Here is a 23,016-nt window from a genome sequence, read left to right on the forward strand (position 1 = left end):
TAAGTACAATTGTCTCCATTTCCCCCCAACCATTCCCTCCCCAACCCAGCCATACCCACTTCCCACCCTTGATCCTACCCAACTTTGGTTTTGTCCATGTGTCCTTTATACATATTCCTGAAAACCCTTCCCCCTTTTCCCGCCATTATCCCCTCCCACCTCCCCTCTGGTTACTGTCAGTTTGTTCTTTATTTCCATGTCTCTGGTTATATTTTTCTTATGTTTGTTTTGTTGATTAGGTTCCACTTATAGGTGAGTGAGATCATATGGTATTTGTCTTTCACTGACTGACTGGTTTATTTCACTTAGCATAATGCTCTCCAGATCCATCCATGCTGTAGTTAAGGGTAGGAGTTCCTTCTTCCTTTCTGCTGCATAGAATTCCATTGTGTAAATGTACCACAGTTTCTTGATCCACTCATTTACTGATGGGCACTTAGGCAGTTTCTAGCACTTGACTATTGTAAATAACACTGCAATGAACATTGGGGTGCCTAGGTTCTTTTGAATTGGTGTTTCAGGGTTCTTAGGGATCCTGTAATCTGGGATTCTGTAATCCCAGCAGTAGAATTGCCTAATAAAAAGGCAGTTTCATATTTAGTTTTTTGAGAAAATTTCATACTGTTTTCCACAGTGGCTGCTAAATTTTGAATTAAGGACACACACAGAATGCATTTTTAAGGACAGGAAGAGATTTCATGCAAATGACAATCAAATGAAATCAGGAGTGTCTATACTTATATAAAACAAAATAGACTTTAAGAGAAATACTGTCACAAGGAAAATTGGGAGTATAGAATGATAAAAGTCCATTAAAATATAAAAATAATACATAGGAGTATAATGTACAGCACAGTGACTGTGATCAATAATACTATCTTGCCTATCTGAAAATTGTCAAGATAGTAGAACTTAATACTCATCACAAAAACAAATAAATTTTGTAACTATTTATGGACATGGATGTTAACTAGACTTATTGTAATGATCATTTTGGAATAGGTAAATATCAAATCATTGTGTTGTACACATAAAACTAATACAACATTATGTCAATAATCCCTCAATTTTTTAAAAGAAATTATTCAATCTCAGGCAACAGAGATGTAAATAAGCCAACAAAAAAAATCTCTCTAATTCCACTAAAGTTTTCCCCACTAAAGTCCAGACATGTTTGGTAAGAGATAAACCATTTCAATTGTGCCCTGTTCTAATGCCAGACCTACAAAACCCATAAACATGAGAAATAGTAGTTGTATGTCACAAATTTTGGAGTGGTTTTTTATCAGTAACAAACAATAATTTCTTACCAATTAAAAAAGGAAATGGCTATATATCAAACTAAAAAGATCTTCTAGTTTGCTTTCGTTTTAGGTGTGGTTGTTAATAACTGTGAGCTTGTTGTTCTTTCACTGTTCATGTTTCTTTAACTTCTTTTCCTTAGATAAGTCCCTTTAACATTTCATATAATAAGGGCTTGGTGATGATGAACTCCTTGAATTTGGTCTTATCTGAGAAGCACCTTATCTGTCCTTCCGTTCTAAATGAAAGTTTTGCTGGGTAGAGCAATCTTGGTTGTAGGTCTTTAGATTTCATGACTTGGAATATTTCTTTCCAGCCCCTTCTTGCCTGTAAGGTCTCTTTAGCAAACTAAAAGAACAGCTAGATCAGGAGTGGAAATATAGAAATGAAGATCTCAAGGAGGGTTAGCAACAGGGGAGTGGGAGGAGGAGATGGGGGGAGAAGGTACAGAAAATAAGTAGCATAGACAGTAGATAGAAAATAGATGGGGGGGGGGCAAGACTAGCATGGGAAATATAGAACCTAAAGGACTTGAGACACATGGACATAAACTAAAGGGGGGTAATGGTGGGGATGGGGGGGCAGGGTGGAGGGGAATGAAGGGGGGAATAGAACAACTGTAACAGCATAATCAATTTAAAAAAAGAAAAAGATCTTCATGGACTAGAAAATTTGGACAATACCCTAGACACTGTTTGTGGGATAAAAAGTTGGAAAGAAATTACTTTTTAAAAAATTAAATTAAAACATTTTGTGATTGGTCATATTTGTTTATCTTATAATTTTTATTTTTCAATTACAGTTGTTATACAGGATTATATTAGTTTCAGGTATACAATGCATTGATTAGACATTGATATGACTTATAATGTGACCACGTTGATAAGTCTCATACCCATTTGGCACCACAAATAGTTATGACAATATTATTGACTACATTCTCTATGCTGTATTTTATATACCTGGATCCATTTATATCAATACTAATTTCTAACTCTTAATCCCTTCACTTTTTTAACATATCCTTCCAACCCACTTCATATCTGGCAACTATCAAATTGTTCTCTGTATCTATGAGTTTGTTTCTTTTCTGTTCGTTGATTTTAGATTTTTAGATTTCACATATAATTGAAATCATAGGGCATTTCTATTTATATGACTTATTTTATCTAGCATAATACACTCTAGGTCCATCCATGTTGTCACAAATGAAAAGATTTTATTCTTTGTATGGCTGAGTAATAGTACATTATCTATATGTACTACATCTTGTTTATCCATCAGTCTATCAATGAACTCCCAGGTTGCTTCTGTATCTTGGCTGTTACAAGTAATGCTGCAATAAATATAGAGGTGAATATATCTTTTTGAATTACTGTTTTGCATTTATTTTGATAGATACTGAAAAGTGGAATTTCTGAGTCTTGTAATAGTTTTATTTTCATATTTTTGAGGAAATTGCATTCTGTTTTCTACAGTGGCTGCACCAATTTACAATCCACCAACAGTGTACAAGGTTCTCTTTTATCCACATCCTCACCACCACTTTTGTTTGTTTGTTTATTGATGATAGCCATTCTAAGAAGTGTAAGGTGATATATTATTGTGTTTTTAATTTGCATTTCCCTGATCATGAGTAATGAAGAGCATATTTTCATATATCTGCTGGCCATCACTGTGTCCTTTCTGCAGACATGTCTATTCAGGTCCTTTGTCCGTTTCTTAATCAGATTGTTTGTTTTTGGTGTTAAGTTGTATGAGTTTCTTATATATTTTAGATAGCAGCACTTTACTGGATATATCATTGGCAAATAAATACCTTCTTCCATTCAGTTGGTTGATATTTCAATTTGTTGATGGTTTCTTCACAATGGAGAACTTTAAAAAATTTAATGTAGTCACACTTGTTTATTCTTTCCTTTTATTTCCCTTTATTGGGAAGACATGTCCAAAAAATATTGCTAAGAGCTAAGTCACATAGTTTACTGCCCATGTTTTCTTCTAGGAGTTTTATGATTTCAGGTCTTATATTTAAGACTTAAATCTGTTTCTATTTTATTCTTGTATACAGTGTAAGAAAAGTAGTCTACTTTAATTTTTTGTATAGCTCTCTAATTTTGCCAACATCATTTATTGGAGAGATTATCTTTACCCCATTGTACATTCTTGCCTTATTTGTCATAGATTGACTCCGTATATGAGGATTTATTTCTGGGCTCTCTGTTCTGTTTTATTAACCTATGTGTCTTTTATGCCAGTACCATGCAGTTTTGATTATTATAGCCTTGTACTATAGTTGATATCAGGGAGCATGATACTCCAGCTTTGAAGATAAATTTGGCTATTTTAGATCTTTTGTGGTTCCATATAAATTTAAGGATTATTTTTCTTTTTGTGAAAAATGCCATTGGTATTTTGTTATGGATTGTATTGAATCTGTAGATTGCTTTGGGTAGAATGGACATTTTTTATGATGTTAATTCTTCCTATTCATGAGCATAAGATATCCTTCCATTTGTTTATATCTTCTTCAAATTCTTTCTTCAAGGTTTGATAGTTTTTATTTTGTTTAAAGATTTTTTAAAATGTTACTTATTTACTTTTAGAGATAGGTAAAGGGAAAAAGAAAGAGAGGGAGAGAAACATCAATGTGTGAGAGATTCAGTTGCCTCTCATATGCCCCCAACCAAAGACCTGGTTTGCAACCCCAGCATGTACCCTGATTTGGAATTGAACCTGTGACCTCTTGGTTCACAGGGTGGCACTCAATCCACTGAGCCACATTAGCCAGGGCTAACAGATTTCAAAGTATAAATCTTTTACCTCATTGGTTAAATTTATTACTAAGAATTTTATTTTTTTGATATAATTGTGAATGGGTTTGTTTTTTTAAAATTTCTGTCTCTGATAGTTCATTATAGTGCATAAAAATACAACAAATTTCTCATTTTCAATTTTGCATCTTGTTAATTTACTAAATTCATTTATTTGTTCTAACAGTTTTTGGTAGAATCTTTAAGGTTTTTTAATATAATATTATGTCTTCTGAAAATAATGAATTTTACTTCATCCTATTAAATTTATTTATTTTTCTCGTCTGATTACCTTGGCTATGAATTCCAGTATTATGGTGAAGTGGACATTCTTGTCTTGCTCTTTATTTTAAAGAGAAAACTTTCAGTTTTTTGTCATTGAGTATGATGTTTGCTGTGTGTAAGTGATATATGGACTTTATTCTGTTGAGATATGTTTCCTCTATCTCCACTTTGCTAATAATTTTTTTTAATTAATTTATTTTTTAAATTGATTATGCTGTTACAGTTGTTCTATTCCCCCTTCATTCCCTCCACCCTGCCCCCCAACCCCACCATTACCCCCCTTTAGTTTATGTCCATGTGTCTCAAGTCCTTTAGGTTCTATATTTCCCATGCTATTCTTGCCCCCCATCTATTTTCTATCTACTGTCTATGCTACTTGTTTTCTGTACCTTCTCCCCCCGTCTCCTCCTCCCACTCCCCTGTTGCTAACCCTCCTTGAGATCTTCATTTCTATGTTTCCACTCCTGATCTAGCTGTCCTTTTAGTTTGCTTTCGTTTTAGGTGTGGTTGTTAATAACTGTGAGTTTGTTGTCCTTTCACTGTTCATGTTTCTTTAACTTCTTTTTCTTCGATAAGTCCCTTTAACATTTCATATAATAAGGGCTTGGTGATGATGAACTCCTTGAATTTGGTCTTATCTGAGAAGCACCTTATCTGTCCTTCCATTCTAAATGAAAGTTTTGCTGGATAGAGCAATCTTGGTTGTAGGTCTTTAGATTTCATGACTTGGAATACCTCTTTCCAGCCCCTTCTTGCCTGTAAGGTCTCTTTTGAGAAATCTGCTGACAGTCTGATGGGGACTCCTTTGTAGGTGATTGTCCCCTTAGCTCTTGCTGCTTCTAGGATTCTCTCCTTCATTTTAATCTTGGCTAATGTAATGATGATGTGCCTTGGTGTGTTCCTTCTTGGGTCCAACTTCTTTGGGACTCTCTGAGCTTCCTGGATTTCCTGGAAGTCTATTTCCTTTGCCAGATTGGGGAAATTCTCCTTTATTATTTGTTCAAATAAGTTTTCCACTGGTGGCTGTGCCTTTCCCCCTTCTGGTACCCCTATAATTCGGATATTGGAGCGTTTAAAGATGTCCTGGAGGTTCCTAAGACTCTCCTCATTTCTTTGAATTCTTGCTCCTTGACTCTTTTCTGTTTGTCCATTATTTGCTTTCTTCTGGTCCACTCCATTGATTTGAGTCCCAGTTTCCTTTTCATCTCTATGGGTTTCCTGTGGAATTCCATTCATTTCCCTTAGTTTAGCCTTCATATGTTTCTCTAATTTGTGGCTATAATCAACCAGATCTGTGAGGAAGCTGATGACCAGTGTTTTAAACTGTGCGTCTGAGAGTTTTGCTATTTCTTCGTCGCTTAGATTTATCTGTGGGGCTTTGAGGTCTTCCTGCAACATTTTTGGTCTGTTCTGGCCCTTTAAGTGGGAGAAGCGGCGCCTTGGAGTCCCAGGTCGCTTGGTTGTGACACTGTATGTGGGGGCGTGGTCAGAGCGGGGAAATGGCGGCGCCCTCTATCGCCTTGGCCGCTGTCTATCGCCGCTGCGGCCGGTCCAACCGCCCACTCCCTCGCTCGCGCGCAATTAGGCAACCGCAGTCAACACGCTGCACCGCCTCCCCACTGTCTCCTCTGCAGTCGCTCACCCGGTGGGTTGCTTGGTCGCTCACTAGGTCCAATCCTGGGTTTGGAACCCGTGCGTCTGGATTCGCGCGTCTGGATTCCGCGCCCGGGTCCGACGGAGCCCTCCTTTGTAACTCCTCACCAGACGCCGGTTTCGCCCCTTACCGGTCGGGCTGAAGAATTTGTTGTTAGCGGACTTCCGAAAAGTTCAGTTTTCCGTGTTCTGGTTGTGTTTTCTGATGCTAATATTTAGTTGTCCCTAAACTTGGTTGTGTGAGGAGGCATGGCACATCCACCGAAACCTCCATCTTGGCGGAAGTCCACTTTGCTAATAATTTTTATATTAAGTGGATGTTGGCTTTTGTCACATTCCTTTTCAACATCTTTTGATATGATCATATGATTTTTATCCTTCATTTCATCTATGTGGTGTATCACAATTAATTTGTGGATAATGAACCAACTTTGCATTCCAGGAATAAATCCAACTTGATAATGGTGTGTAATCATTTTAATGTATTGCTAAATTTGATTTGCTAATATTTTCTTAAGCATTAATCAAAACCTTAAGAACCCTTAAGAATCAGGGTAATGCTGGCTTCATGAAATGAGTTTTGGAGAGAAAAAACCCAACACTACCCCAGCATATATGAAAATAAGAGACCAGAAATTCTAGTGGACACTGAAAAACCAGTAGGTAAGGAAAGTGCTCCAGAACAATAAGGTCCCAGGGACCAGCATGGGGACGTGGCTGTAGCTCCAGACCCAGTGCCCAGCACCTGGTGCTTGGTCTACCACCGACTCTTTAGGAGCTGTGGGCCTGCCACAGAGTCCTTGGGAGAGAGCTGGGTCAACTGTTCCCTCCATCCCCAGCCAAGCAGGGTTTGAGCAGCACCAGGAGAGACCTTGTTGCTTGAAGTCACTCAGAGGGGAATAAGGACAAAGAGGCAAACACACAAGGGCTGTGATCACCCGTGGAGTCTGTGGTCGCTGGCTTGAGAGAGTTGAGAGCCCCGCAGTGACACACACTGACCCTGATAGTCACTGGTCTGGCTGGAGAATTGTGCTGTACTGAGCAGCAGGCTTGAGTAGGAGGAATTTCTCAAAAAGTAAAACTGTTTGGGGGATTCTTTTATGACAGCCACTCAGCTTACTCCCCACCCACTTGGGCAGCAATCCCAAGGTTATGTGGAAGTCTCTGCATTTCCCCCAAGCACTGGGAAGGGTTCATGCCTAAGGCTGCAGGACCCAGGCAGCCTGGCCGGGCACGTGTGCCCACCCACATCCCAGCCCACAGCAATGATCCCAGGGAAAGAGTGCTTTAAAGAAGACCTGCCACTCCCACCCTGTGGTGCTGGGGAGAGGCTCCAGACTAGCTCTTGGTAGAGTGCTTGCAAGACGGGCTGAGTACACATCGGGAAGGGAGAAAGGCCACACCAATTTCCCCTCAGCCTGCTACAGCCAGTGAGACCAGAAAAATTGGTTTGCCCAGTTTGAAACCAACAAGAGGTGTTTTTTAAAAGCATTTTTAAAGTTTAATTCTTGTTCAAGTACAGTTTTCTGTCTAAAGGTATGCTTCTAAATCACCAATTGTGAAATGGGCAAATGCATTCAGTCTTCATAAAGAATTCACTGAAGCAGAATGCAGCTTCTTACAACAACACCAGCTGGTACAGTGATTCAGATGGGTTTCTAGAACATTCAGGTAGCAGAGGAAGCCTGTACTACAAGGAACCCACTCTCCAAAAGATAATTCCATTGGGGGGGATACCCCCATATGTATATATAGAGAGAGTACTTTATATTGATAAGATGACCAGACTCTACTCATAACTGCTTGAATATTATTTACTATATATGTAAATTTGACCAGGTGGCCTATTATCTTTTACTTCAATTTCCTCACTTATCTAATGGAGCATAAACTTACCTAATATAATTTTACTTGTTAAATGAATTAGCAATATACGTAAGGCACTTATAATAGTACCTGGAGCACAGCCCATGCTACATAAACCTTATGTTGTTAGATGTGAATCCAGTTTTAACAGACTTTCAAACTATTTTTATTTTTTTCTGACATTAAATGTATACATACAAAAATTCAAACAATAGGGACACTACTAAAATGAAAAATAGAGATCATCCATAATCCAGTGTGACTCACTGGAATATATATAATTTAAGACTTTTAAAATCAAATTTATTGGGGTGACATTTTAAATAAAATTATTTAGGCTTTAAATGTACAGTCCCATGATACATCATCTGTATGTTGTATTGTGTGTTTACCACCCAAAGTCAAATCTTCAATCAGCATATATTTGACCCCATTTATTTCACATGTAATTTTACAATTTTAGTGGGCCATTTTGGCATAACTGCATGAAAATACCCTACTTTTAACCAATTTCCAATTCCATGGCATAATTTAAATAAGGTCTGTGACATGTGGTTCTTTCAGTTGTATTCCCTGTTATTACACAGATACCCTATTGATATAATTGTAAGGTGTAGAGGGAGAGAGGAAGCATTCTACAGTCCTATGATTAGGTCTCAGTCTTTTAGTGAAACTAGTGTCTCCAGGCTACGACCTTCCCACGTGCTTTGCAGTTTTGTTATTTGGGGGGGGGGGCTGGAGTTGGGTATTTCTTTTTCAAGTCTATTAGGTTATAATAAATAAATTTTTTGAGCATGGGCCTTTTAAAGAAAAACAGAATGCTCTGAGTACAATACAAAATGGCTATCCCTCATCTTTGCTTGTAGCAGGAATTTTTCTCTGATCCTCACTGTGAAAACACAGGACTTCTTGAGGTATATCTCACAAGTATGTAGGAGTCCCTGTAAGATTGGGATTTACCACACTTTTAACTTTAAACCTTGTTCACATTAAGCATCCAGCAATTCACCAATTATAGTTTAGGTTTTCCTATCCAGGTATCAGTTCTGGTGGAGTTTCTGTTGTGATAGGTTGTGATTCTCTGTATCTGCCTGTCTGTTTTCCCAATTTTAGAGGCAGTTATTTGCCTTGTGCCATCAATTATGTGATGGATATGAGAGTTGTTTATTTTCAGTTTGTTCAATTATTATTTTTTTTTTATTGTGAGGATCGGAGTAATGACTTCTGAGCACCTCATGTGCCAGACTGGAAACTGGAAGTTTTGGGCATGACTTTTTTAATGAAAAAAAAATGAAATAAGCTTTGTGAATTTCTCTCCCAATGCTTAAAGTTCAGAAAAAAAATGTCAGAGAAAGAGAATAATAAGGAAAGGAGAATGATAGCTAAATGAACTGGATTGAAGTGAAAAGATATGGGCCATTGATTCAGGTAGACCCAGGTTTAAGATGTATATGGTTCATCTACTCATTTTGTGACTCTGAATATTTTATTTCCTCAACTATATAAGTAGTAATATTTACTTTGTTGGCATTTTGAGGATTACATAAGATAAAACATATGAAACATGTAGCATATAATGGATAATAAACAATAATTCATATATTTTTCATATAGAAGTGTAAAGCAGTAAGATGGAAAAATTGGCTAACTGGGTAGGACTAGAAAGTGTGAGAAGAAAGAATGCACATGTTTATGGAGGGAGGAAGAGAGAGGGAAATAGGAGAGAGAGAGGGCAAAAGAGAGAGAGAATTTCCAAGTTGAGGTATCTAATATTGGGCAGTTTAATCATGACAGTAAATTCAGGTGGAAAATTGAGGTGAGGTCTTTAATAAAAGAAATAGAATATCCACTTTATCCATGGGTAGTAACATCTAAAACTTGATTATTAACCAACAAGAAGAGTTTTGCACTTTGTTTCATCAAAATGCCATATGTCTTAAAATAATGTTATTGTCTATTACTAAAACTTTCCTGGAAAATTGACAGGGATTTTCAAATAATTTCCTGGTCCTCTGAAATAATAGCCATATGGCCTTTGGGCAATTTATTTAACACACTGCTCAGTAAAATACTTTCAAGATAAGTAAAACTCAAAGGATGTTTATTGATTGAAATTACTCTCTCCAGGCACTGGTAATTTTATCTGTAAATGGGCATAATGATTTTTTACCTGCCTGATGCTAGAGACCAAGAGACCAAGAGATCAAGGTAGTGATCTCTTGAGAAACTTTGCAGCTCTTGAATTTCAGTTGCTAGCATTCTGCTTTACTTTTCATTCGCTTTCTTCCCTATTTTTAGTTCCAGTGGTTTTCAACTCCAGGAAGTGTCACTCCAACATACAATAATAGGGTTTGAACTTTATCCTTCCTCAGGTCTCTGGAGCCAAACTAAACTATTTCAAACGTACAAGGAAGGGGAAAAATAATAAAACTATATTTTTAAAAAGACTGACTCATTAGACCAAAAACACAGGCAACAACAACAAAAATAGATACATTGCATTTCATCTAAATTGAGACATTTTGTGCATCAAAGGACTCTATTAAGAGAGAAAAGACATAACCTACCAATGAGTAACATTTGTAAATCATATATCTGATAAGGATTAATGTCCAGTATACATAAAGAACTCCTATAGCTCAACAGAAAAAGAAGGAAAGAAAGAAAACAATCCAATTAAAAAATAAGCAAAAGATTTAAATAGAAATTTCTCTAAAGAAGATATTCAAATGTCCAAAAAGCATATAATACATTAGTCAACATCATTAATCATTAGGGGGAAAAGTCAAAACTATAATGAAGTACCACTTAATGCTCAATAGAATGGTTACAATAATAATTTCAGTAAAAGAAAAGCAGAAAATAACAAAGGTGGAAGAAATGTAAAAATTGAAACATTTGTGAATTCTTGGTGGGAAAGTAAAATAGTAAAATGTTGGAGCCACAGTGGAAAATAGTTTCACCAGTTTCTCAAAAGGTTAAACACAGAACTACCATATCACCCAGAAATTCGACTACTAGGTATATGTCCAAAGGAACTGAAAGCAGAGACTCAGATATCTGTACATCAGTGTAAATAGCATCATTAGCAATAGCCAAAAGGTAGAAACAACCCAAGTGTCCATCAACAGATGAATGGATAAATGAAATGTGGCATATATATATATTCCAGCCATACAAATGAAAATTCGATATATATAAAATATGGATGAACCTTGAAAATGTTATGTTTAGTAAAATAATCTAGACACTGAAGAACAAATATTACATGATTTTACTTATATGAGAGGAACCTACAAAAGGCAAATATACACCAACATAAAGTAGAATATATGTTGACAGAGCTGGGTAGAGAAGGGAATTGTTTAATTTTTTAATGAATTGTTGTTTAATGGGAATAGAGTTTACGATATTGCTTAATGGCTATAAAGGGTATTTTTGGTTTTTTGAAAAAAAATTTTACTGTTCAATTAGTTGTCGCACATTGTCTCCTGTTATTCTCCTTGGCCCTACCTAGCCCCCCAAAGTCAATCCACATTCTCTTGTCCATGCCAGTGGGTCCTCAGTAGATGTTCTTTGACTTGCCCCTTCACCTACTTTTCCCTCATTATCCCCATCCTTCTTCCCCTCTGGTCACAGTCAGTTTGTTTTTTTTTTATTTCTATGTCTCTGGTTCTATTTTGCTCATTTGTTTGTTTTGTTCATTAAGTTTCACTTATGAAACTAAGGCACTAAACCTGGAAAAACTGCCCCTGCTATTGCATGAATCTGAGAATTTAGAATATTGGAATCATCCCAAATTTTGAAGCTGCCATTATGACCATATGATGACATGGTCCTAACCATATCATCTCTACCACAGTTTGCATTAATAAAATAAATAACTCACAAGTTGCCCCTCTCCTGACATGACCTATTTCTGAATAAGTATCAATGATGTATGTCTAATTTGTAAAATATAAATTGGGAAAACAAACCTAGAGTTAAAAAATAAAGGGTAGAGCCAACTCCTGTAGCAAGGTTGAAGGGAGAGCACAAAGGTGGCGCTAGCCAGACTCCAACCAGAGAGCACTCAGTGGGCTCCCCAATGTGTGTCAGTCACATGCCTTCCCCACAGGCCAGAACTCCAAAACCAGAACACAGGCTTCTCCAACAACAAGTCCAAGTCCTGGCATCCCTCCCATGGCTGCTTCTGTGCTGGGTCTGGCAACACAAAAGTATAAATTCTGTTGGACAACCAAGATGATGTCAGAGTAAGTGACAGCTACAGTAACCTCCTCCCAGGACCAAACTGTAATTACAACTAAATTATATAAAACTCATCCTGAATAACCAACTGAACACCAGCTGGATAGAAGCCTTATAACCAAGGAGTTACAGAAGCCATATCAAGACTGGTAGGAAGTGAGGAGGCATGAGAGGGCTGGATGGGCTCTCATGGGTAGCAGCTGAAGTTCTGGAGAGATGTTTTAGTGGCCAGTGGGGAGGTGTCCACCTGAGAAGTGTGAGGTCTAAACCCTAAGCTGGGCTCTGAAGCTCAGATCACCAGAACCAAGAAAGACACTCCAATAACACCTGGCTGTGAAAAGCAGCGGGGTTTCTGTCTGTTAAGGAGGGATGGCTAGAGATGCAGAGTCTTTAAAGGGTCAACACACAACATTTCATTTGCAGCCACTTATCCTGAGCTCCAGCAGAGGGAGAAGAGTGGAGTATAGCTGCGTGAGGAGAGTCAGGGGATGGTTGCTTTGGGGAGAGAGCTGAAGTGTCTGCTGTCAGAATCCCTGTGCTGAGTCATTCCTCATACTGCAGAAACCATCTTTCGGAGTCAGAGCAGTCCCCTCTATGCAACATCAACCTGAGGGGAAGCAATAGCCCCAGTCACAGGTATCTCTCTCACCCCAAACTGTGAAACTTAAACCAGGCGGCTGAGGACTACAGCTGCATGCACTTTCAGTGATTAAGCCTAACAGAAAGCCTGCCCGCAGAGGCCGATCTCAGGGAATTCTGAGACTAGCTGAACCACCCCCCCCACCCCTGCCCAGGCCCAGTGCTGGTAAAAGCCAGCCTTGGTGCACAGCTTGTTTCTTTCCACAGGCACCCAGGTCCACTAGAGGAACCTAAAGCTGTGGCTTGCTGCTAGCTTTAAACAGGTTGCCCAGGGCCAGTAACGAGCAGCATCTGACATAGCTCTCCACCAGACTCTTTGTTGATCTACCTAATACATAGAAACAGGAAGAGGCAACCATCATGGGAAGACAAACAAACAGGCCACAAATGAAAGAACAAGAGAATTCTCTAGAAGAAGGACTAAATAAAATGGTGATAAGTAATTTATCAGATCTAGAGTTTAGAGTAATGATCATATAGATACTCAACAGCATGAAAAGAGAACTAGAATCCACAAAAAAGGACCAATCAGAAATAAATAATGCAATATCTGAAATAAATAAAACACTAGAAGGAAGAAACAGTACATAAGATGAAGCATAGGATAAAATCCACAAAATAGAGACAAACTCATAGATAGAGAGCAGGCTGACAGCTCTGGGGAAGGGGTTAGGGAGTAGGGGGAAGAAGCAGAAAGGAAAAAGACTCATGGACATGGATAACAGTATGGTGATGTGGGGGTTAGTGGATATAAGGGAAACAAATGAGAATGAAAAAAGTACAATCAAAACATAAATTTAAACCTATAAGTGGAACCTAATCAACAAAACAAACAAGCAAGCAAAGTATAAGCAGAGACATTGAAATTCAGAACAAACCGACAGTGACCAGAGGGGAGGGGGAGGGGATAATGGGGGGGAAAGGGGGTAGGGTTTTTAGGAACATGTGTAAAAGACACATGGACAAAGCTAAAGGAGGGTAGGATCAAGGATGGGAGGTGGGGATGGCTGGGTTGGGGGGAAGTGGTGGGGGAGAAAGGTAGACAACTGTACTTGAACAACAATAAAATATGTGAAAAAAAGCTGAATTGGTACTGAATCATAGCTGCAAGGAAATCTAGAGAATGTAATGTTATTATTATTGTTAGTATTAAGTTTTTAGCCTCTGCAAGCCAATCCACAGTACTTTAATAGTCATTTTGCAAATTACAAGACCATAATCAGATTATTGATACTTAGATATATGTTATCCTTTTCAGCAACTAGTAGAAAAAAATCATCATACAACTGAAACTAGATTGTAGAAAATAATAGGTGAAGAGTAGGACTTTTCTAAGGCTTCATAGTAAATTTAAAGCTGTAGATAATGTAAGTCCTCTATTTCATCACTTCAGATATTATATTTGACTGTTAATACATGTAGCCAAAATGAATCTGTCTGAATTAGCCTGTGCTATTAATTGAAATCAATAAAGGTTTAAATTGCAAACCATGCTCATATTAACTGCCTTCCCACAATCTTAAGGATATTGCCCTCTATGTAACAAGAATTACACCTTTAACAGGAACCTAATCAACAAAACAAACAAACAAGCAAAATATAACCAAAGACACTGTAACTAAGAACAGGCTGACAGGGACCAGAAGGGAGAGGGGAGGGAATTTCAGGGGAAAAGGGTGAAGGATTTGTAGGAACAAGTATAAAGGACACGTGGACAATAACAAGGGGGGGGTGGAAACCAGGGAGGGAGGTGGGGCAGGCTGGGGTGGTGGGGAAGGGTGGGGGGAAAGGCAGAAAACTACACTTGAACAATTTTAAAAATGTTTTAAAAAAAAGCACATGGCTTATGAAGAAAATTACAAAGGGCAAGATGAGATCATTGTAATTTATTTGCTAGAGGAAGTTATTGAGTTTTTTAACCATTTAAAAGTAAGACTTTAGGAAGATTATTCTTAGAACAGTCTGGAGGATAGATTAGAGGGAGGGGAGACAGGAGACAGAAAACCATTAATGGTGCTGTTTTTTTTTTCCTTTTAAATTAAATTTATTGGAGTGACATTGGTTAATAATATCATATAGGTTTCAAGTGTACATTTCTATGATACTTGATGTTTAAAGGGGTGGACAAAAATAGATTTACAGTTGTGAGTATATGAAACACAGAGTTTATTATTGTATTATTTATCTAACAACTGTAAACCTACTTTTGCCAACCGCTCTATATTGTATCGTGTGCCCACCACCCAAAGTAAAATCATCTACAGCAAGCAATGAAGATAATGCAAAAGTCTTTACAACTGTCCATATCACAATCTCTGAACTAGAAATATTGGCAATGATGATAGAAAGAAAAGAAGATAAAAAGAGAGAAGTTGCACAGGCAGAATCAACAAAAAGTGTTAATTTATTAGATGCAGATGGAAAAGAAAGAAGAAAAACTGATGAAAACTTTGGTAAAATTATGTCAATAACAGAAAGCAAGTTTAAAGGGAAAATGCTGACTTGAGGGTGGGAAAGAAGGCAGAGGTATAAAGTTTGAGTTTATTTTTTAACATGTTGTGTTTGAGATATTAGTACTTCAAGGAAATGTTCTGTAAACAACTTAATGTAGGACTAGTGTGGGGGTGACTTCCGTAAGTCCCCCTGAGTGCCACGGATGAGAATGAATATGACAGAGATATGACGTGATCTGCTTGGGGAGGAGGGATGGCCAGTTTCTCAGGGGAGACAAAGGCCAGCAGTGGACAGTTTCTCCAAGGAGAAAAAGGCCTTGAACCCCCCTCCTCTAGGACTTTTATTGGGTTCTAATACACAGGAATACAGGGTGGCAAGGATCAAACAGTAGATAACATTTCAAAGAAATCTTAGTATGAGTCAGTCTGTCAGGAACAGAGTTTTAGGGTTTCCTGCTCCAACACTTAACATATGCATGAAAGCACTCTTAGCAGAGCAGATTTCACAGGTTTATCAGCAAGTCTTTGTGATGCCAGATTTTCCCCCAGGACACTGTCTAGCTAGGCAAGGAGCTGCACCTCTCCCCAACAGGTATTCAAGCTTAAGGGGATTAGAGCCAGGAAGCGCTTCTCCCAGAGGACAAGGGGACTTGGGCTTTGTCAAAGTGGGGGGGGGGGAGGCCGAGCGAGAGTCCATTGCTCTTTGTTACAGCCCCTCCCCCCCTTCCTTCCATGAAGGCCTCCCACATGATCGTGTGTGGCTTAGGTTGCCTCCCCGCTGTGCGGGGTCTTACCTGTCATTGACTTCCAACCAAGCTTTGGGGGCAGGGAGAGGAACTGAGGCAGCGTTTGCTACCAGAGACAAGCTTTGTCTCCTGTGGCTGGCATTCCAAAGGTTGTCCCTCACCCTTAGCTACAAGGGGTAGCGATACAACTCCTAAAACCCGGCAGAGTGGTCTACAACAGACTAGGGCTGAAGGAAAAGGAAAATTAAAAATTTGAATTGTGGGAATCATATATACTTATTAAATATAATTTTCTTAACTTTATGAAGGTTAAAAAGAAATGAGCTATCAAGTTATGAGAAGACTTGGAAGAACCTTAAATGAATATTACTAAATGAAAGAAGCCAATCCAAAAAGGCTACATGCTTCATGATTCTAACTCTGTGACATAATGGAAAAGGTAAAGCTATGAAAACTGTAAAAAGATGGATAGTTGCAAAGAATTTGGTGAAAGGGAAGGAAAAATAGATGGAGCACAGGAAATTTTTTAGGGCAATGAGGCTATTTTGTATGACACTAAAATGGTAGACGCATGTCATTATACATTTGTCCAAACTCAGAATATACAAAACCAAGAGTGATCTCTAATGTGAACTATGGACTTTGGGTGATAATGATGAGTATTCATTAGCTGTAACAATGATTTTGTTGTGGGGGAGGCTGTGTGGAAGGGGGAGTGGGTATAGTATAAATCTCTGGACTTTCCATTCAATTTTGCTATGAACCTAAAACTGCTCTAAAAACTAAAGTCTATTAAAAATGGGAGAGGTCATGATAGGCTCTTCTATGCCTAAGCAATTAGAATCTTCAATTCCCTTCATACTTTCATCAACCAATAATCAAATATTTTCTTTTTTTTTAAAGAAATAACAAACATTCAGAAATGGTTAAGTAAAAGAATCTCATCCATCCATTACTGCCTCATTCTCTCCTTTCAAACAAGAGGCACAGGTGGGGAATGTAGAGGTTTGGGAGTCCAAGGGAAACACAAGGATTAGCCCATCACCTTTTCTTCCCTGTCTCCTGAAATTACATCTTGTAGAGCAGGGGAGGCAAACAGGTTCCACTCCACAATGTACCATGTGGCTATGGAGAAGACCAGGTCCACATGGCCAGGCAGTTGGCTCTATGAAACTGGTAACCAGAGCAGCCTGTCATGAGCCTGGAGGAAGAAGAGAGGGGAAAGCCATACATACAGGATATTTACCATCTCTCCTCGAAGCAGAGTCCAAGGAGTGACCAAACTGTGTTCAGGACCTGAGAAACCAGATCTTACTGCCTTTGTAAGGGCCAAGAAGGGGAAAGTGTAGGTGGAATGTCTCCCAGTTACTGAGAAGAACTGTTTGCATCAGTTCAAAGGGAAAGAAAAAAACAAGCAATGCATTTTTTTTTTTTTAAAGAACTGGAATGCGGAACACCATTCCCAGGCCTGGGCAAACTCGGAGCTGCAGTATTGAGCTGAGTTCAAACCCTAGGCCCTTCCTTCTTGACAGATTTAACTCTGGAAACATTAGTTTCCAGGTTTTTATTTACTGAGCTGGACCCAAACAGGTTATGAGAGACTCTTAGTGTCTCAGCCTCCCTTTAATTTCTAGGCTTGTGCCTTTTTTATCATTTGCAACTGATTCTTTAGATCTCCCTTTAGAGAGTTTAAAATCTTGCCTCCTAACTCTCTCCATCTCTGCCAGCCTGGATTCTCTTTACAGTTCCAACAAATAGGTGGGAGACGACAAAATGAATCTAGAGCAACACTCTTGATAATTAGGGACTGTCACTGGGTTCTATAGTTTTGTCCCAACTCCCTGGAACCATGCTAAGGGAATAACCTACCACTTACTTGGAAGGGCTGATATGATCTCTCAACTCCTTCTGCACCATCCACCATTCCTCTCCCCCAACTTCAAAGGCATAAAAATACCCCACTAGTCATGGACAAATGGGTCACTTACAGTAGGGGAGACAGTTCCTCTTGCTGGAAGCTGGATATATGCCTCTCAGCATTCCTGACTATTGTCCTGTAGATATCTGAGGCCAGAAAGAAAGAGTCAGGAGCAAGCCAACATTTCCCCTCTCAATAATTCTCCAAACACACAGTGTCACAGAACTACTTAAGAGCTAGCATTGACACCAAAACTAGGGTGTGACAAGTGCTAGGCTAGTGAGAACTGAAAGGGCTAACAATGCAAGCTCTGCCAGCAGTGATAACCAGAAGCCAATAGAGCTGGGATAGATCACTTGGCATATCCCAAAGGGAAAGGAAAACGTGATTCTCAGGATTTACTCTGGCTTGCCTGAGACAGCATAAGACCTGCAAAACAAGAGCTGGTGTGCGCTCTTCCTAACAAAGCAACAGCATCATACTTGCTTGCCACAGATTGGCAAGAACAGAACAGAACAGATTGGTTTGGAGCCAATTGTGGTGAGAGGATAAGAGGCCTGTGACATGGTCCCCACCAAGGCCATCTCCATTGAGTAGAGAGGTGAATGGCACAGTTGTGGAGCTAACCTGGCTCCTAGTCCTTGTGTAAAAACTTTTCCAGAAGGGAAGGCAGCCTCTAACCCCTGGAGAAAGCAGTGTCTTTAAAGCAGCCACTACCCTATATTCCAAGGAACCACAAAGAAGTCATGCAGAGAACTTAGGGCACTATTTCCAGAAAAGAAATCAGTTTGGGGCTGAAGTTAGGGAGAGACACTCGAGCAACACAAACTTGTCTTGGTGAGGAGGTAGAGGGAAAATAAACACATTATGGAAAACGTTAATGTACAAATGAGCACAGAGTAGAACACAACACAGAAAGGTGGGTCTGTCCAGTGAGGAAGCTCTCTACTCACCACCTGGAAGCCTCCATACTCATGGACCATTGGTCACAAACTTTGCTTTAGGAAACAGAGCCACTTTCCACTGCCTCTGCTTCTGGCTGCCCCATTTCCCCTATCAAAGTTTGATTCTGAATTCTATGGGCTCTGTGGTCACAGAGGCCACTAAGGACTTGAAGAATGCCTTCAGGGTAGTTTCAGGGTCCACTTGGCAAAGGGTTAGATGAGATGGCAGAGTTTACACTGTAAGGCAACTCATTCTCCTTTTTTACTTCGGGACTCCACAGCAGGATGGGCTAATCCGAGGTGATAAGATACCCATTCATGTGAAAGTTGCCCATCCAGACACCAGTTGTTATATTGCTTATATGTGGTGATGGCATTGCCCTTCTTAACAAGGACTACTTATGCCACCTCAGGATGGACCAGCTAAGACCAGTTCAGGGCTCCACATACACAGAAAAGCTCAGCAATGTCATGCTTAGTGGCTCTAAGGTACAGATTACTCAGTCATCTTGGTGCCTTCCAAAGTGCTGAGGATAGACTCAGCAGGTGGCGGCTCTTTGGGAGAATCCTCCATGTTTACTAGTGGCCAAAAAATTTTGGCCAAGGCTTTTGTTCCAACTGAGGAGGGGAGAGAGGAGCTGTGTATGCATCATCCTGAACAACTTTGGTGAGACAGAAGGCATTGGGCATGGAAAGCTTGTAACTACTCATCCCAGTCATGTGATGGAGAAAGCTGCCAGAGTCTGTGAATTTCATCTGTTTACTAGGAATGGGAGATGCAAAAATCATTGTCTTCATCCAGATCATATAAATTCTGTTTGGCCTGGTGATTATTGATGATGTTAATTCTCATTCCAGCATGATGGCCATGAGGTGGTGTTGTGGTCTTCCGCAGTGGAACTTGGGTGGTTTTGGTGAGCATCACAGCCAGAGTCACAGACCCATTGATGGGGGAAGAACAAAGGCAGCAGGGGAACTTCATTTCAAGCTGAGCTTCTCCCAGGCATCGAGCACCTGGCAGGGGTTCTGGGGTGCCATGCTCTACTGTTTCCAGGGGTTCAACATCTCTCTCGCATCCTGTACTTTCCCTTTGATTCAGAAACGAGCATATTTCTGTGAAAGGCTTGCCTGAGCATCGTTGACTCCCAACTTCAGTCAGGCATCTGAAAGGCCAATCTTTTGCATAGCATAACACCTCTGCTGGAAGGTGGCTGGCTTAGGAGGCTCTGTTGGATCCCAAATACAAGATCAGATACCTTCAACTCTTGGTCTGACATTGAGATGCCACTTAGCTGCAGTCCCACCTTTCCTGATGAGCTCATCCAAGGAGATGTCTGCCATTTGGCACCACCAAGCAGCTTAGATTCCCTCATCCCTCAAGCCTGCTCTTTCTGCCATTTTAAATATCTTCTTAAACATTTCTGATAATTGAACTCACGTTACCTGACAGGGAATCCATTCTATTTCTTAAGTTTTAATCATGACAATGTCAGTCTCTGAATGTAATTTCCAAAGGAAGAGGAATATAACAGTCATTTCACTATTCTATACACTATAGAACATTCTCTTCCTGCTCTTTTCAGGAAGAAGGTTTGCATTGTGATGGAAAGTGAAAATTGTGCTGGGTGTTAGATAATCAAGATTGTAAATCCAACTCTGCCACTGCCTTCCTTAAATTTCAACTTCGTAGGAATGATTTTTTCCCATTAAAGGAATTAGTTTAGATAATCTGTAAAATCACTTATAGCATGACTATTTATCAATCTATGAAACAACTGTAGTTTTTGGTTGTTTTTGATGCCTTGAGAGTGAAGATTAGTTTTATCACAATGTTTTGAGATTTTTCTCTACCTAGGTTTAACTCTTAGAAGGTATCCTAGGCCAAATTCCCTTCTAGAATCTGAAATTTCTCATGCAATACTGAATGACCCACTGCTTTGAGACAAAAAAACTCACCGAGAGGCAGAGACAGTCAGCCTCATCCATAGGCTGAAGTGAGATTTGAGTCATTTACTCTGAGTTTTCATCCAGGCAGCAGCTCCTTTTCCTGTAGTGTTTATCCAAATATAATACAAAGAATGTAGATTCTGATATCATACAACAGGTTTTCATTTGAATCATAACCATATAAATATTAATTGTGTGACTATGTATTTTACTTGACTTCTCTGAGCCTTCATTTTCCAATCTGTCAAAAAGGGGATAATAATTCCAGGGAAGATGACTATGAAAATTAAATAGATTAATGTATTAAAATCATTTAGCAGTGCCTAGAATAAAATAGAAATTCAAAATATGTTGATTTCCTTCCTTCTTCCTCCCTCCCTCCCTCTTTCTTTCTTTTTACCATTTTTAAAGTTTATTTATTTTTTAAATGAAATTTAATTCATTTATTTTTCTTAATTTTTATCATTGACACTATTACTGATGTCCACATCCCTCCCTCCTTACAAGCCTCCACCCAGTCCCTGACCACCTCCCTGCTTTCTGGCCATCACCCACTGTTGTCTGTTTCTACTGGCTATGCATATGTGTTCTTTGGCTAATCTTTCACCTTGTTTAACACAGTCTCTTTTCCCTCACCCCTCCCCTCTGACAGCTGCCACTCTGTTCCAGGTATTCATGTCTTTGTTTCTATTTTCTATGTCACTTTATTTTGTTCATTAGATTCCACATATGAGTGAGATTATGCGGTATTTCCCTTTCTCTGACTGGCTTATTTCACTTAGCATAATATTTTCTTTTTAAAAATATTTTTTAAATTTCATTATTGTACAACTACAGTTTTCTGTCTTTTACTCCCATCCCAACCCAGCCCCCCTGCCAGTGCTCCCCACATTCCTCCCATTTACACCCCTGTTAGTTTTGTCCACGTGTCCTTTATACTTCTTCCTGTGAATCCTAACTCTATTCCCCTGAAATTCCCTCCCCTCTCCCCTCTAGTCCCTGTCAGCCTGTTCTCTATTTCAGTGTTTTTGGTTATATTTTGCTTGCTTGTTTGTTTTGTTGTTTAGGTTCCTGTTAAAGGTGAGATCATATGGTATTTGTCTTTCACCGCCTGGCTTATTTCACTCAGCATAATGCTTTCCAGTTCCATCCATGCTGTTGCAAAGGGTGGGAGCTCCTTCTTTCTTTGTGCTGCATAGAATTCAATGGTGTAAATGTACCATAGTTTTTGGATTTATTCATTTACTGATGGGCACCTAGATTGCTTCCAACTCTTGGCTATTGTAAATTGTGCTGCTATGAACATTGGGGTGCACAGGTTCTTTTGAATTGGTGTTTCAGGGTTCTTAAGATACAGTCCTAGCAGTGGAATTGGTGGGTCAAAAGGCAGGTCCATTTTTATTTTTCTGAGAAAATTCCATACTGTTTTTCATAGTGGTTGTACCAGTCTGCAATCCCACCAACAATGGATTAGGGTCCCCTTTTCCCCACAACCTCTCCAACATTTGTTGTTTGTTGCTTTGTTTATGATGGCCATTCTCACCAGTGTAAAGTGGTATCTCATTGCAGTTTTAATTTGCATCTCTCTAATAGCTAGCAATATTCAGCATCTTTTCATGTGTCTCTGGATCCTCTGTATGCCTTCCTTGGAGAAGTGTCTGTTCAAGTCCTTTACCCATTTTTTAATTGGGTTGCTTGTCTTCTTAGAGTAGAGCCATGTGAATTCTTTGTATATTTTAGAGATTAACCCTCTGTTTGATGGATCATTGGCAAATATGTTTTCCCATACAGTTGGTTGTCTTTTTATCTTAATACTGTTTTCTTTAGCTTTTCATTTTGATGAGATCCCATTTGTTTATTCTTTCCTTTATATCCCTTGCTCTAGGGGACATATCAGTAAAAATGTTGCTGTGTAAAATATCTGAGATTTTCCTGCCAAAGTTCTTTTCTAGGATTTTAATGGTGGCACGGCTTATATTTAAGTCTTTTATCCACCTTGAATCTATTTTGGTGTATGGTGTAAGTCAGTGCTCAAGTTTCATTTTTTTGCACATAGCTGTCCAGTTCTCCCAACACCATTTGTTGAAGAGGCTATTTCTACTCCATTTTATGTTACTGCCCCTTTGTTGAATATTAATTGCCCATAGAGACTTGGGTTTATTTCTGGGCTCTCTGTTCTGTTCCATTGGTCTATGTGCCTGT

At 39.1% G+C, this 23,016-nt stretch overlaps 1 pseudogene; it reads right to left on the reverse strand.

Annotated features, from left to right (window-relative positions):
• Positions 1 to 18,979: 18,979 nt before the first annotated feature.
• LOC119055482 (polymerase delta-interacting protein 3-like) lies at positions 18,980 to 20,208 on the reverse strand (annotated as a pseudogene).
• Positions 20,209 to 23,016: the final 2,808 nt, after the last annotated feature.

Source organism: Artibeus jamaicensis, unplaced genomic scaffold (genome assembly GCF_021234435.1).
Source record: "Artibeus jamaicensis isolate MK-2021 breed Jamaican fruit bat unplaced genomic scaffold, CSHL_Jam_final contig_1410, whole genome shotgun sequence".
NCBI classification, from domain to species: Eukaryota; Metazoa; Chordata; class Mammalia; order Chiroptera; family Phyllostomidae; genus Artibeus; species Artibeus jamaicensis.